Below are 16404 nucleotides of genomic sequence, written 5' to 3'. Positions count from 1 at the left end.
AGAGTTAAGCGTTTACAAGAGTTTTATTTATTATTTTAAAGGTTTGGGCTGGTTTTTTTTTTTTCTGTATGACATGGCTAACTTTGGAAGTGCTAATGTTAATAAAAGAGTTAGAAATCACAAGTCAGCTGGGACTGGAAGGGGAAAAACCATCCAGAGGCAGTGGCAGTAAGGCATGGCTCAGGAAGTGGCATGGCTGAATAGGAATTACCCTGTTAGCTCTCCCTAGCCCAATTCTCTGCCCTTGGGAGTGGGAAATACCCATAAAAGGGGAGGGAAATTCTAATAAAGTATTTGAAATCTGTATGTAAGAGTAAAAAGGACTACTTCCCAATTCCCATGGTCTCTCTCTGCAATGGTCAGTCATCTTGAAAACGCGGAAAATTACTAGCCAATTTAGCAGATCCTGGGAAAGAGTCCATTCTACTGAAACTTTGGATAAGTTTACCTCTGTGTAAGGAGAAATTGTCTTCTTGAAACCAGCATGATACTGACTCCTGGAGACAAACTGCCTGAGATTTTGGCTAGGTCTGGATCTGGAAACTACAGATTTTTCTTAATTAAAATAAACTAAGTGAATGCTGTGCTAGTCAAACTAACATGAATTGCTGACCAAAGTTTCTCATATTCAAGGAAAATCCCAGCATGTCTCAGGATCTCTTAAGACAGACTCTTACATAACTTGCTTTATCTCTTATAGTGTATTAATGTGCTTTACTTTTTTATGTCATGGAAGGGGTTGTCAAAAATAGTTGTAGCAGCTTCAGTTCATGTCTTAGATTGTTGGAAGCTACTGATATTTTTTAACATATTTACTTTTGGAAAGGAAAATCTCTAGAATTCAATTCTGGTGAATTCCAGAAAGATTCTGATTATATTTGGACTGTGATGAATGAAACCAATTTGTCAGATTTTTTTTTCGTATACCACTGTTCATCCTTCCAACCAGAGGAAACAGAGGAGTATGTTTGGAATGGTCAAGATTATTTGCAACAAAATGTATGTATTTGGAGGGTTTGGTATATGAAGTATGCATTTTCCATCCCTTCAATTTTGTGTTGCAATAGCCAAGCAGAAATGTGACAGCTACTTACATTGATAACAAAGTTTCAAACTTGTTGTAGACCTATTTCAAATTTTCAATTAATTGAAGTCTTTGAAAGAATGTTTAATTCCATGTGGGTAACAGTCTTTGCAAGATACTTGACCAGCGTACTATTATCCAATGAAGACAGAATGTGCATTGGATTAATGCACTAGACTGTCTGAAGCATTTCTGTCTAACCAGACATTCCAACTGAGTATTTTCTCTTATTTGGGTACTTTAATGAATATGCTAAGTTAAATGAGAATTTCCCATTGCTTGTCCTTAAATCGGTCTGTTCCCTATTTTCTTTGCACAGCTAGCCTGAAAAAAAATTAAGGGCCATATCTTAATAGTCCTTCTTTTCACCACCATGTGTGTACTCAGAGTAGTACTGAAAATTAGATTGCTCCAGCCCTGGAAATATCTGTCTCTTAATAAGGAAGAACTGGAGGATAATCTTTATTTTTCTGGTTATATTTCCATGGATTTTTTTTTTTTTTTAATTCTTTAGTTATTTAGTTAAATGAAAATATGAGAATGAGCAGTGTAGTCTTTTAAAAGTTTTCTTCTTCATTATTAGAGCTCTACTCAAGGGACTGAATATATATAAAAGACAAGATTTAAGGAAGAATCTGCTGAGAATTCATTAGATAGGATATCCTTGTGAGGCTTGATTTCTGAATGGCTATAAAGCTTGCCATCTTTATGCCACCCTAGTGAGTCACATCACCATTGTAATCTGTCAGCTCGGTTTTGCTGGGTTTTGGAGGAGACATGAGTGTCTCTAAAAGTTTGAACTGGAGTCTGTTTTCCTTTATGGAAGGCAGAAGCATGACCTTGGGAGGCCCTTGTGCTGTAATGAGGCTAGGAACAAAACTGAATTTGGAGACTGCCTAGGAAGCCTTGCTGTATCCTGGGCCTCCACTAGGGAGAACTGTGGTTGTAGGAATACTGGAAAGAGAAACGAGTTCACCTTTTACTGCGTTTTAAGCTGGGCTTGGTTTTTGTGTCTTGGTTTTTTTGTTCTTGTGAATGAATGAGTAAATGGCCAGTTGCTATGGCAGCTGTCTGCAGTTCAGGGAAAAGGTACAGAAAGCCCAGGTATTATTCTGAGAAGTGACAACAAACTCCTAATGGGAGACTCTTACCAGCACAGCAGACACCACCAGTTAGCTTCTACTCACTGTGCTTCTCATCTAGGTCTTGGAGTAACATCCTGAGGTGCACCATGGTAATGTTTTCCCCAATGTTCCATAGATAATCCTAGGCTGTAGGGGCAGTAACTAAAATACCCCACACACACACATAACAGTGAGAGGGTTTTGCTGTTTCCCCATCTGGGTCCAATGGACTCATATTGCTTTAATGAGGTGCTCTTTCCCACTGTCCAGGAAAGTTAGTGATTGTTCACCTTGCCAACGAAATAAATATACATCCCTTTAACCCTTCACTGCAGCTCAGTGCCGTATTTGGTGCATCTTTTGGAGCAGTCGATTGTGATCCTTCACCCTTTCTATCCCTTTGGGAGCAGCTTTCCCAGCTGTGGAGGAGGAAGTGGTCTTCTCTGCCTCTCCAGAGAGTCAGAGCCAGTCAGAGTTCGGGGGAAAGAAAGTAGTAACAGCTAAATTAAGAAAACTGGTGTGAAAAGTAAGGCAAGTTAAATCCATTTTTGTCCTTGAAATCTGAGGAAGAGGAAGCAAGATGCCTGAATACAGTCTTTTTACTGAGCCTTAGAGGCATTTTAACAAGCCTGCTTGAAAGAGAGGGCTTATTCTGAAAACCGAATGACTGAGAAGATCTGTCCCATCAGTTATGAGAACTACCATTTCTTTGTTAGACATACTGAAGTAGGGAGGAATTTAAATAATTTGGCATGGAGTCTTATAAATGTCAGAAACTGAGTAAAAAGTTATAATTCAGACTAGTCACATCCTCTCAGTATTTCTTTCATGTTCGTTGTTCTCTTCATCTTTCATTTCTGCTGTCGATATGGAGTGTTGTATTTACATTCATGATACGTTTTTCTTGTAAACTAAAATATAGTTTCAGCCTGTGAGTTCCTGCTTGCTTTAGAGCTGAGTGTATATAGTATATGCCATAAAATACCAAATAGTGGATCTGTATATTTAAAGTACAAATTAGATCTTTCCCATTTTAGAAAGAAGATACCCACTCTACAGAACTCACCTTATAAGCAGAGATGAAATGTGTATTTTTTCAAAACTAAACATTTAGAACATTTTGCCAGATGTGTGCAGGCAACTTCCTTTCCTGGGAAACAGTAAATTCCCTTACTCAGCCAATTGTGGGTTTCTTCCATACAGTATATGACTAGGCTGCATTGAGAGAGATGCCTGAATTCTACTAACATTATCTTTCCAACTATCATTTTACTTACAGCTGCACAGCTTCTGTTTGACAGGCAGATACAGAGATCTTGTGAGATCTCTGACAGAAAAGGAAGCATGTAAACTTATGTAATATAAGAAAATATTGACTTGGCTTTAGTCTGGTATCTGCAAACTTTTCCACCTAAAACTTTCAAGAAGTTGATTTAGTAGATAAATTCTCATTTCAGCAGTTTACTCATTTTAGGAAGGGAAAACTACATGATAAAATATGTGCAAACTAAAGGCAAAACCATGTAAACAAGTAGGTTTTGGTGCTACATTCTTACAGGGATATTTGATCTATATATATAAATGAAAATGTCGTAAAGTAACATCAAAATCAAATCTGAGATGAAAAATCATTTGCAACATGGAATAAATTTATAAAGTATTTTATATATTCCTGGTATTTACATTCCACACATTTTGACACTCAGTGTTAAGTTCCCACCTTTGGTTCCTGGTACTTTAATACTAGTTTATGATAGTTCCATTTGCTGTCTTCAAAATATTTTCCTTCACTGTAACTAGTTTAACATTTTTCTCATGAACAAATGTCAACGAGGACAAGACTCATGAACTTATAACTTAAAAAACAGGGAACAGGATCTAGGATCCTATTGGATTTTTAGGCTGCTGAAAATATTGTCTGGTTTTAGATCTTATCCTCTTTTTCAAAGAGAAGAGTAATAGGTTATTACATTTTCCTATAAGCCAAACAATTTCTTTTCATTCAGACCCATAGTTCAGATTTCTAGCCCTTTAAAATTATTATCTATCATTCCTACTTTCCCCAGCTTTTACTCATTATCTTTTTTATTCCATCTGAGCTTCTGCACCAATCTCTCATGACTTCTTTAACAAAATCTCAGGATTCCACTCACTTTCTCAGCTGAAGCTTATTTCTGATCACTCAGAACATCTGGTGTAACATCTTGTGAATTCATAATCATCTTTATGTTCCATCTCTGATGTTCTATCACGTCTCCTTTGAGTACCCTTCCTTACAAGGGAGGGCATTTGCTCAATAGTTCTCATATTGAACTCTGCTGAAGGGACAAGAGGTCAATAATCTGATCCACTGAAAATTTCAGTTACTGCTCGGTCTTGGTGACTCAGTCTGGTTTTTTCCCATCTTGCCTTGTAACATCCAATCCATCATTTCAGTACACAGTATTTTTCCTACATGTCCCAGCACTAGTGGATGCATAATGCAGCCAAAACCAGACTTTGTGTATTCCCTCTGAAATTCTTCCATGCTCCCTTTTTCTCTTTAGCAATTGACCCTGCCGCCATCCTTCAATGCATTTAAATCTATAATCTGCAAGTTATGTTTCTTTTATTTTTCTGATGTTTTATTCTCTTCCTTTTTTGATGCTATGCTTCCATTAATGTGTCTAAAATTCCTATCTTGGTCCTTGTCATCAATATACTGAATTTTGTAACATAATCTGTCTAGCTTGTCCATAATATTTGAAATGTGACTTGCTTATGAAGCTTATTATATTAGTTCCGCCTCAGTAAATTACATTCAACTTTGCTGTCATAAGGATGATTAGACAACCATCAGAGCTTCACACAAGTAGATTATATACTTAATTGCTTTGAATTTGGAAGGTCTAAACTCAGCATCTCTCCTACCAATATGTCAACTTCATTGCTTTCTTTGTAGCCACTGTCTGGATTGGCTTTCCTGGATGGTCTTGGGTTAAACTTGGGATAGCTTTTCTCAGATAATCAGATATTTAATGTGATCATATTTTCAAATTACAGACTTATTTTGATTTCCCACTTTTTTAACATATTAGCATTAAAAGACATTATATATTTTGTATATACATAATTATAGCTGTATATATGTGTGTGCTTCTTATGTTGTTGATGTTGTTGTTGCCACTGTTCCTAAAATATAATTGGTCATGTTAATTTAGATTGGGATTTTATGATAGCACATCCTGAATAATAACAATAACATGAATAAACGGGTTTTTTAAAATTCCTGTCATTGTCACATCCACATTCCAAAACCTTGTTAAATACAAAGTGTTTCTTAATTTCTGCTGGTTCATTACTTTTATAGTGATTTTGTTTTTCAGTCCAAATTTCCAAGTGATATGTAAAGCAGAATTCACAAGTATCTATTGAACTCTATACAAATAATGTAGGCACATATCTAGGAAGACTCACTGTGCATTAATGAAGTTCCTGTTTGTAGGACAGATGGTAGTGTCTTTCACTGTGAGCATTTTCTAATAATGAATGTTATTTTAATCTTTGAAAGATGAGTCATCCACATACAGAAGTAGGAAGTGAGTCCCAGGATTATGAAGAATAGTCACTACATGTCCTTCCTCCTTAACATTTTTATATAGTTTGGCTACAGTGCCCAAAGGCTGTGCTTATTCTCTTCAGAGTTATGTGATGACAGCAAACTTCAGCTGGTAACAAGTGCAATTACATCTTAAACTCAAATAGCACGAGTTCAAAACTATCATGGAAATTACAATGTTAAGGATCTTACAATTGCACTGCTGAACATCTGACAGTGTTAAGTGCCCTGTCTATCTCCCATACTGGGACAAGCATAATAAAGCACTTGTTTAAACAGGCTATCATTGGTTGAAACTGAACAACATAACTTGTGTGCTAATGAGTAGTAAAGCCTTTAAAATCTGTTTTAAAAAATTGTTCCCATAGCACTTATGTATTTACCCTTTACTGTTGAATTATAAACTAAAAAACTTAACAGATGTTCTTACTCTGTAAGCTTATATACTGTTTGTATGCTTTGAAAAATGTCTTTTAAATTATAGTTTTGAGCATTTGGACAATTTAAACCTAAAATCTTTATGTAAGGTTTTGACTTTTGTTGTATCATGTGAATGGTGTATTATGTTGATGTGAAAAGGCAGCAGACTCTGAAAGAATCCAGAAGGCTTTTGGAAAATGAGAAATCTGCCTTACTGACATCCTAAAGAAAAATGAATATGCCGTTTGTTTAAAGGAGTGTATTTTTAAAACATCTAAGCAGCTGACAGTAAGATAGCCTTACAAGTCACCCCAGTCCCTATGATTTAAGTCCTTCCTCTTGTAAGCAGTCACTCAGGTTAGCGGAAGGTTCTCTCATCTGGTAATAGCACACTTACATGATAATAACAGCATGTCACACTTCCGAAGAGCATGTTCAAGTTAAGATCTGAATTCAAAGATAAACTGGTGTCAAAGAGGGAATGAAAAGGAAGTGAAAAACTGTGTAAGAGGAATCAACAACACTTTCAGAGAGGGAGAGGACATTTATGGCAACAGTAAGGTACCTAGTTCCTGACATCTGTTTCCCTCAAGAAAAAAATACAGTCCATGCACTAACCTTTTTATGAAGAGTGCAAGAAAAATATTTGCAGCATATTTTCATATATTCCTATTTGCTGAACTGTATTATGGATGTGTCATTTGAAGCGGACAGAGCAACTGCAAACTATTTTTGTCTCCATAAAGATAAATATTTTCTTTTTTTCAGTACTACTAAACATAGATCAGTAATAGCTCTCAAAAACATTGCCCACCCTCTTGCTTGTTCTGCCATAGAAACTGGGCATTATTTTTGTTGTTGGTCTTACTGCTGTACAAGCAAAGGAAGGAATTAAAGTGGGTTTTTCCTCCCTGGTTAGTGAGACATCAGAACCCATGATGGGGCAGCACAAAGATTAGCTGCATACAGATACCAATATTAGGGCTTATTTGAGTTTGGACTCCCTGACTCCATACAATTTATTTCTCTGTAAATATTAACAAAAGTACCTCATTGGCTGAGTAACATTCTGTTCTTTATCTCTCCAAATAAATCCTTTGCTGGAAAGATAATCCTCCATTTCCAGTGGAATATATAGACAAGACTAAATCTCTTATAAGTATCCTTTCATTAAAGTATATTTTCTTCCCAACACAAACCAATTAGAAAGTCCTTTTACTAGGCTTTCATCTAAATCTGAAAGATTCCTTGAATAATTTCTCTACACAGAAAATACAAATCTTTAAAAATCTTTATTCTGTCTCAGTAGAAATATATGTACAGGAAATTTGGAGATGACATTGGTGATGTCTCTAGTGTTTGAATGTGCATCCCCATTCAGGATAGCCACAGCCAAGTTACTTTTATTTACAAATCCAAGAGTGTAGTCTTATCTTATTAGCTTGAGGTTAAGCTTGATTATAGAACATCTTGCTTGTATTTTTGTGTTCTCACTTGATTTTTATGTCAATATTTTCAGTCAAATCTGTGATCAAATTCTATTATAAATAACTGATAAAGCTTCACCCTTGGTTTTAAATTATGCATTCTGATTGGTTACTGCTTCAGCATTGATTGATTGCAATCTTAATAGCAATGTCCAGCGAATAGCATTTTTCTTGAACATAACTTTATTTCTAGTTCATCAAATTAGTGATCAGCAGTCCTTGGCCTGTTCACCCACTTGAGTATCATTTTTAGGAAGCAAAACCCATACTAAATATCTGCTAGATGATGTCATGAAATGGCAATGCCTCCTCACTCAGCCAGTTTAGAATATTTTCTTTTTGCATTAAGGAAGATTGATTGTATCCCTGTGTAGGGTGTTAAGGTGCCCTTCTTTGATTAAATGCATATATTAGGTCAACCAAGATTTCCTGTGGAGTCAGAGAAATTTCTCTTTGTGGATCAGAAGGAGGCTCTTCAGATGAAGAGTTGAAGTTAGATGAAATGAATGTCATGAAACTTATGGAAATAAGTGATAATTATTTGAGATTTCATATGTTTCATTGTCTCATCTTAAAGTGCTGCTGTTAATATATTGTCAGCATTTTTCATTTTATTATGGTTTTCAGACTATTGTATCCAAACTGCATTGCTTTGCCGCTCTTCTCTTTTGGTAATGGATTCACTTGGACTGTGAATTGACTAAAAAAAAAAAAAACAGGCCAGTAAGAAATTTGGTCTAAATAGATTGTTCACCCTGGAAACGTAATTCTTTTACACTTCAGGCACATTTTGCAAGGCTAAGAGCACTATACCTTTGGTGAATGTCAGTTGAAATGTTTAAGAAGCAGGGTCTGTTCTGGAACCCCAGTGCAGCCCATGGTGAGGAAGGAGGGACGAGCAATGGACCAAGTTTTCAGCCAGCTGGGAAGTATCCCAGGCAGGACTACAGCAGGCAGGGAAACTGTAGGGAGTCATGGCCTAAAATTTGTTCTAATTTCATACAGAGTATAAAGATATATCTTCTGAAGCTAAGATCTATCAAACTGCAGAAAAGCCTCTCATGAGAAGCAGTGGAATCCCTGTTGCATGAGTAATACAGATGGCAAAACACTGAAAAATGCAAAGGAAAATCCCGTGCTGGCAGCAATATGAATTAAGTGATTAATAAGCTTTTTCATCTCTTCATTTCTCTCATCAAACCTTATCACTTCGATGAAAGAAAGAAAAATGTTTATGCTGGACCTCCATGTGAAAAGTGCTTAGAGGAAAAAATATCCCTCTTCAGATGATAAAGATATAATTAATATAGTTGAAATAATTCTTGCGCTTTCTCACAGACATTATATTAAACCTATCAGGCACAAGCTGATATTAATGCCTTCAAACTGTTAAACACAATTATTCTAATGTAATACAGCAGTGGGTTTAATATTGAAAATTGTTATGGTTTCAGATTTCTTTGCAATATTGGGAATTTTAGAATTATCTAATTAATTCCATCAATGACATGCAGAAGAATATAGTTACTCAAATTGCTAAAAGCATCAGGGTGAGACTGTGCTTCACAGATTGTTATTGCCCCCATGAAAACCTTGGTTGAGAAGTATGCAACCAGACAAATCATTCTCAATTATCAATGGCTTAATTGCTGCTTTTGTTTTCAGATTTTTTTTTAAAAGAAAACTTACTTAAACATATTTAGAGTGAATATTTTTTTAAAAATTAATTTCATGGAGTTCATTTAAGTTCATGGACATCATGAACTTAAAAAGCTACAAATTTTACATCAAAATCAGATTGCTCTTCATTAACGTGGGATAGATTAATTTCTCTACTTTTCAAACCTCTGTTTTTGAACATTTATTTGATGTGAAGTGGGCTCCTTTGTATTCATATGTTTTCTACCTTGCTGGTTCTGCAATGGGGGGAGAAAATCTGCGTTCACTTACCTCTGACCTAACTCTGCTGGCCCACAGTTTTAGACTGCAGCACACCCAATAAAGAAAAATAACACATGCTTTTAAGATAGCTATTTCAACAAACTGATAGCCTCAAGGACTAGGAAAAAAAGTGATGCTTTACAGGCCAGCTGGGGTCTTCTCATCTAGAAGACTTTTCTAGCATCAGTCAGAATTTTTTTGTGATACATCTGTCATGGAAAATGATCAGAAGCTGCTGAAGTAAACAAAATTTGGGTCTGTTCTGCATTATTGTAATTTGCAGATGCCCTGTGCCTGCTTACAGAGGACAGCCTGAGGCTTTTGAAACTGTTAATGACATGAACAGTAGCCAAAACCTGTCTTTATTTGAAATACAAGTTTTTAAAATAAACCAGAGCCTGTGAATCCTCACACAGTTGCCATTTGCGTTAGCTTTACACAGTGAGACTTTTTTTAAAAGATACAGATTTCTCACCAAACATTCAGTGGACTAGTTAAATAATTGGAAGCATTTTCAAGAGGTGTTACCACTAGTTAAAATATTGGCTTTTGTGGCTGGTCCAAATCAAGCTTTACAGTAAGTGAAACTTGGTTCCATTTCATTGATTTCTTAACGTTCATAAATTCATTAAATGTTCATTCATCAAATTCCATCTCTTTTCTGGGTCTTCCATGTCAGAAGGAGGCACCTGTTTTCAAAAAATGAACTGGCAGATGGCTTAGTAAGTATTGCACCATATCACAGCTGTCAGAACAAAGTAATTTTAATAAACAGAAGACAAGCAGAAATTTCAACAGAAATAAGGGAGAAAGGATTTCTTGTCCCTTTCTTTTTCTTCTTTTTTTCTAGTTAATATTCTTCTATAAAGGTAGAGTTGTGAATCCTGAATACTAACTGTTGAAATTCAGAAGTTTGGGACTGTGTAACAGCTCTGCACATGGACATCAACTGTAGCTGGTAGTGCATCTGCTGTACATGGAGGCTTTATCCATGTATGCATTGTGTCATTTTCCCAGTTTACTAGGCATCTGAAAATTAGCCTGGTTTCAATATGTGGAAAGCCATACTCCATATGCTTTTCATATGAGACATAAGACTTGACCGTGTAATACTGGACATCCCCCATTCTGTGGGACATCTGCCAAGCTCAGCAGAAATAAAAGTTACAGGCAGGAGAATAAAAACAGAGGAATAAGTGATTGCTAGATCCTTATTCTGTTTTTAATTTTTATGTTCTGCTCTGGTCTCAGCTGTTTGAGTCAACTTTTAACAATGTCTCTGAACTGGAATAGCCATGTAATCTGTACTATAAAATGTTTTGTGGTTAAAGCTTTAAAATGTTTAATGTTCATAAATGAATGACAGATTTTCAGAGGTTCTCAGTGCAGGTTTAGAGACTTGCAAAAATCCTAGTGTGTCTCCCTTTGCATCTTTAGGTAAGACTGTATCTCTGATCTATGAGTTTAGGAAAGCCTTAGAGCCTTTTAATGTTGTGGGCATGAATAGTTTAGGTTGTATTTGAAATGTAAACTGCAGCTGTTACAAATTTTCTCAAGAGTTTTGGGGTAAAAAAGAATTCTTGCCTTGTTTTGGGGTGTTGCCAGTGAATATGTTACTCTGTCCTTTTGGTCTGTTACGTCCTAGATTGTGAACTAATTAGATTAAGAAAGAAATGATAGCTTAAATTTAGGGGAAATAATTCTATTTCTCATGGTTACAGAAGCATGAAAATGTTCCTCTATAAAATGGTAATAGAAGGCAGTAATTAAATAAAAAACATATTTTTTTTAAGCATGATTTTGAAAGCCAGAATCCTGGTTTCTGAATAGCTCGGTTTGCAGTCCCAGAAATGTAAATTATAAAGTCCCATTGTAAGACCTTCCTTTCACATTTCCAGAATGTGAAAGTAAATACTGATAACATGTACATATTTGGCATTGCTTTCAAGATGTTGTTCTCTTGTATCTATTTATAAATCTAATACTGTTTAACTCCTTTTTATTGGCATGTATGTGTTTATTGTACCTAATAAGAAGCAAGTCCCCTAAATACCTTGGATGCTATAGAAAACTTCAAATTAAATTGGAATTGGGTTCCTGTCTACAATACAATCCACAGTCACATACATGTTTCACTTGCTAGAACTTTGGCTGCAGGTAGAATTTTAAAAATGTTCAGATTAATGCATGTGGAGGATTTTTTATGCACTTCAATTCCCAGTGTAACGGAAAGAACCCTGAGAATATTTACCTTCATTTATCATGCTTTCAGTTTTAGTATAAAATATATTCCAAGAGAGAGCAGAAATCATCTACCTGGCATCTCACTTTACATCTTAGGTTAAAAAAAGTTACTACCAGGCTATTACTTTCTGCAAGTTATATGTTGCTTTTCTAATATTCTAGTCCTCCACTGCTGTTTCTTTGTGTTACATCTGTGAAACTCAGAATAATCTCTGTATTCAATACATTGCTAACAGACAAGAAAGAAAGGAAATTTTACATATTCAGGATGCATATCTAAATTGCTATTTTTATTTAATAAAGATAGATTGTTGAGCCTGGCACTAATTTTATCCTTTATTACCAGTGAAGACATGAGAACTTGAAGTACATCCTGCTTCCATACCAGGGAAATTGGCTCAAACTGGAAGGAGGAAGACATAGCATCATTTTTTGTGGAATATGTCCTTAAATGTTAGTTTACAAAGACCTGCTGAGTCAAAAGGCCAATTTTATCCAAAAGATGTTTTTAAAAATGTAGTATCCTCAGACATACATAGCATACATGACAAAATAGCCAAGATAAAACTGTTCTAGAAACCTGTTGGACTTTATGGCTGCATCTGATTGTTGCTCGGGAGCCCATCCTGAGAAGGACACTCAGCTAATTCTGTGACTTCTCTGGCTGATGTGCTTAATCTATGCACATGACAATAATCTGTGAGCACATGATTATGTTCTGCAATGACTTACAAATAATTTTATCACCCCAATTAGCCCCTAAAAAGTGCTCTGGTTTATCTACATAGCTAATTTTCCAGGATAAAAATCAATTCTGTAATTCCTTTTTGCCACTCTGTGGTCCTTGCTTATAGTACAATGGACTCATTTATCTGACTAATAGAATCTTGCTGCCTTGGTACACCTTGCTCACAAAACCTATTCACCTGTTATTTTATTTTGCATTTGACAAGTCTGGACTAACATGGAAATAAAAAATGAGTGAATGTAAATTTTTTGCTAAAAGAAGGTCTTAAGTGTTGACAGGACAGCTTGTTCTAGCCCAGAATTTTCTCTGCGCATAAAAAGAGACTACATTTCATAAACCTAAACTGCAGTTTTTGTTTGTCTGCTTTGGGGTTGTTTTTTGAGTTTCTTGAAAGGACATGATTCTTAAATGAAAAGAAATATTGGGATGTGTCTAAAATGGAAATTCTGTGATTAAGTACCAGAAGGGCAATCAAAGACTGCCGTAAAGGAGCTGAAACTCAGTACACAGGTAATAAGAACAGACCCAGGCCCAGTCATCTTTGTAGCCAATATTAAGTGTGAAGAAGAACAGATGTTTATATTGTTCTATTGATGTAGATTTGGTGAATTTCTGCTTTGCTGCAATTGTAGCACTTTACATGTGTATTACACATGTTTTTACATTATCATATGAACTGTAATCTTGCACTTCTAGAAAATGAGTACTTGGGGAAACTGTGTTATCATTTAAAAACACAATCAAAGTTTTACTTTGATCTTTTTTCCACAGTAGAAAAAAACATAGTTAAGTTTATGTGCCTTTGTTTTTCTCCTTTGGTGATGTTGCACTGTGACTGTGTTTGTGTGATTCATTACAAGCTGACTGGCAGATGGTCACGTACACTTTGAAAAAGTGCTTGATGCTAATAATCAGCTTTTAGCTTTAATATTCTTTTCCTATGGTAAGTAATGTATATTATCATATTGCCTAGAAATATCATGGCTTTTTAGTCACGGCCATCTAAATACTTTTGTCCTTCACTAAAAAAGGTCTCTCTGTATATGTATTTTATGAGTGAAATCTACTGCATGTACAGATGGTAGTGACAGAAAAATTAGAGTTCTGTCTTCCATATATGAATAAAATGGAAGAACGAGAGTTTCATGAGACCAGGATGTGCTAGAAATCCTCCTGGCTCCTGCATATAATGATTTTCTGTTGGTTAAGCCATTGGAATCCCATGGGCATTATACAGCTAAAGCTTCAGAAATCCTGCTTTGTCTTACTTGATCCTCCCACTTGTTATGGTGGAAGGAAAGTGTTTATGTCTATTTTATTTGTTTATGTATATTTTATTGCATAACAGTAAATCAGACTTATATGTAGTGTTTATCTGTAACAGTTAAAATACTGTCAGTCCAAAATACATTTCATTTATTTAAAAGGTGAAATGGTAAAGAACTATTTCTGTGTACCACAGAAGAACATGTATTTCAAGAAACATTGTTTTATAAGAGGAAAAATGTGTTGAATTATGCGTTCTTATCATTATATTATCATTTATTTAACAGTAGTTCTAGATGGAATAGCTGAAGAAGCCAAAATATGGTGGAACTTTGTGGAGACTCTTCATAGCTAATGTTGGGAAGGGAAAATTTCTTGTCAGGCACCTTAAGTGGAGCTGTTGAGATGCTCATGTTGGCTTTTGTTTATTATAGTTGTAGCACACTATATCCAGGCAATAAAATGAGTTATAAATCTGACTCCCTTAGAACACAGTGTCATGCAATGGTTCCAGCAAAAGTGAATCCTATTTATTTAATAAAATTCCCTTCTTTTTAATTAATTCCTTGCTGTTTCTTCATTTAGTCATAAGCAAAAGGTTGTACTGCAATTCTGTTTGTGTTTTTGGAAGAGAATATGACACTGAAGTCCATGACAATGTCTCTACAGTGTAGGATCATAGCCTACAGATCTGTTATTTTTCTGGATGTATTTCTCAGTTACATCTCCTGAAAGCTTTAGAATGGACATTTTAGCTGATATAGCTCATCTTCTCAGGCACATTCATAAATGTGTGTAAGGTACAGTCTCCAGAATTATGCAGAATTCTGTCCTCCAAAATTGAGTCTGAAGTAATTCACAGCTAATATGAAGGAAATACTCCATGAATATGAGCCAGACTTGGTCCTGCTAGTCTTAGTGTCTCTGATATAAGCATTTTAATAGGCTCCTTTGATTCCTAACTCACATACCTTTGCTCCAACCACACAAACACCCAAAAAATTAAATTTTAAAATGTATTTTTAAGATAGTTGTCAAACTAAATTCCATCTTCAGCTGATCTACTCTGCAATTATTTTGACTTACTGTGCTTGTGAGTATATTTTTTTATATCTACTTCTGTACTTGTTCTTACTGTTTTGTGATTTATTATGTGTTGATGACATTCTCTTGTGGACCTTGGAGGTTTGTTCAAAGACAAGAAGTTCCATTGTCATGTTTTTCTTACAATGATTTATGTCTTGTGTATTGAAGTTATTTATCAGAAGTATTTAAAAGATGGTCTAAATTCATAATTTTTAAAAAAATATTATTTAATATTTGCCTGAAGTTGGTCTCAGAGGCTGCAATCAAAAATGAGCCTCACTTTGCTAGTCAGTATACTATTATTACAAAGGTAGAATTTCTTCATTATTTTCCACTGAACATAAAAACTGACTTTGCATCTAAATGAAGTGTACAAATCCAAAACAAAGGATAATGTCTGCACCAGGGACCTTTTGACCTTCAGAGGAATATTTCTGTCCTTTCTTTTTTCCCAATCTGACTGAAAGGTCACACTTTACCCATGTTTCATTCTACCAGATTTGTGTCCTGCATTTATCAGATGCATTTCAAGCAGAAAGTTCTGGCATTGGTTCACATGAGAGACTTTTACCTGTGGAGATGAAGCAGCCTGATTCTGCTCACCTTTGTCTTTGCTACATGTTGTGCCTACTTTTAAATCTATTATGGAAAGAGAAGTCTAACAGCAGTATGTTTGCCTGAGAGCCAGGAATTTTATGGATAGTCTGAATGGGGTGGAATTTTGTCAGCTATTTTAACAGTTTAACTATTGATTAGTATCTGTCTTAAACTAGTATGTTTTGAACATATTAGGACAATACAGAGGAAAAGTGTAAAAATTCGGGTTAGTACTAACTTTCAAAAATCAAAGGAAATACACATTTAAGAATTCATTTAAAGGGGTCCTCACTATCGTGTTAAAACTGAAGAACTTGTCCCAAAACTTTAGGTGATCTCTGAGGCTAGGCAAAACTTTAGGTAGATTCCTGCCTGAATCAAGGTACCTTGTAAGTGCCTTTAAACAGCTGTAGTTTCAACACAAAGCAAGGCCAAACTCTACAGATTTTATTGAGAACTATTATTGAAGTTCTGGGTTTAGTTTGACATGAAGGAGGTAGATAACTATGATGTTAATTAAGAAGTTTTGGATGAAACTTTACTATGTGGAACTACATAGTTGAGTCAATTGTGGCTTGTAGAAGAAAAACTATAAAATAGGAATGACATAAATAATTGAAAGATCTGTTTGTCCCATCCCATTGGGTTTTTGGTCAATTTAAGCTCATACTTATTAAACTAAAGATGTGCTCCTTGAAGCAGTACCATATTGTGATCCCTTTATTATTATTCTCTGTGTGATGTAGATTGGGCTGCTTACTGCTTACTAATGTAGGAGATGCTGAAGGACATAGTGGTTCATCTGATAT

At 35.3% G+C, this 16404-nt stretch overlaps 1 protein-coding gene across 1 annotated transcript in view; it reads left to right on the top strand.

The window, feature by feature from the left end:
• The window catches only part of MCPH1 (microcephalin 1), a 129494-nt gene that overhangs the window by 92028 nt on the left and 21062 nt on the right, over positions 1-16404 (top strand). The window lies entirely within an intron of this gene.

This window comes from Parus major, chromosome 3, assembly GCF_001522545.3.
Source record: "Parus major isolate Abel chromosome 3, Parus_major1.1, whole genome shotgun sequence".
Lineage (NCBI taxonomy): Eukaryota > Metazoa > Chordata > Aves > Passeriformes > Paridae > Parus > Parus major.
Note: the sequence above shows the minus strand (reverse complement) of the source record. Positions and strands in the feature narration are given on the sequence as shown.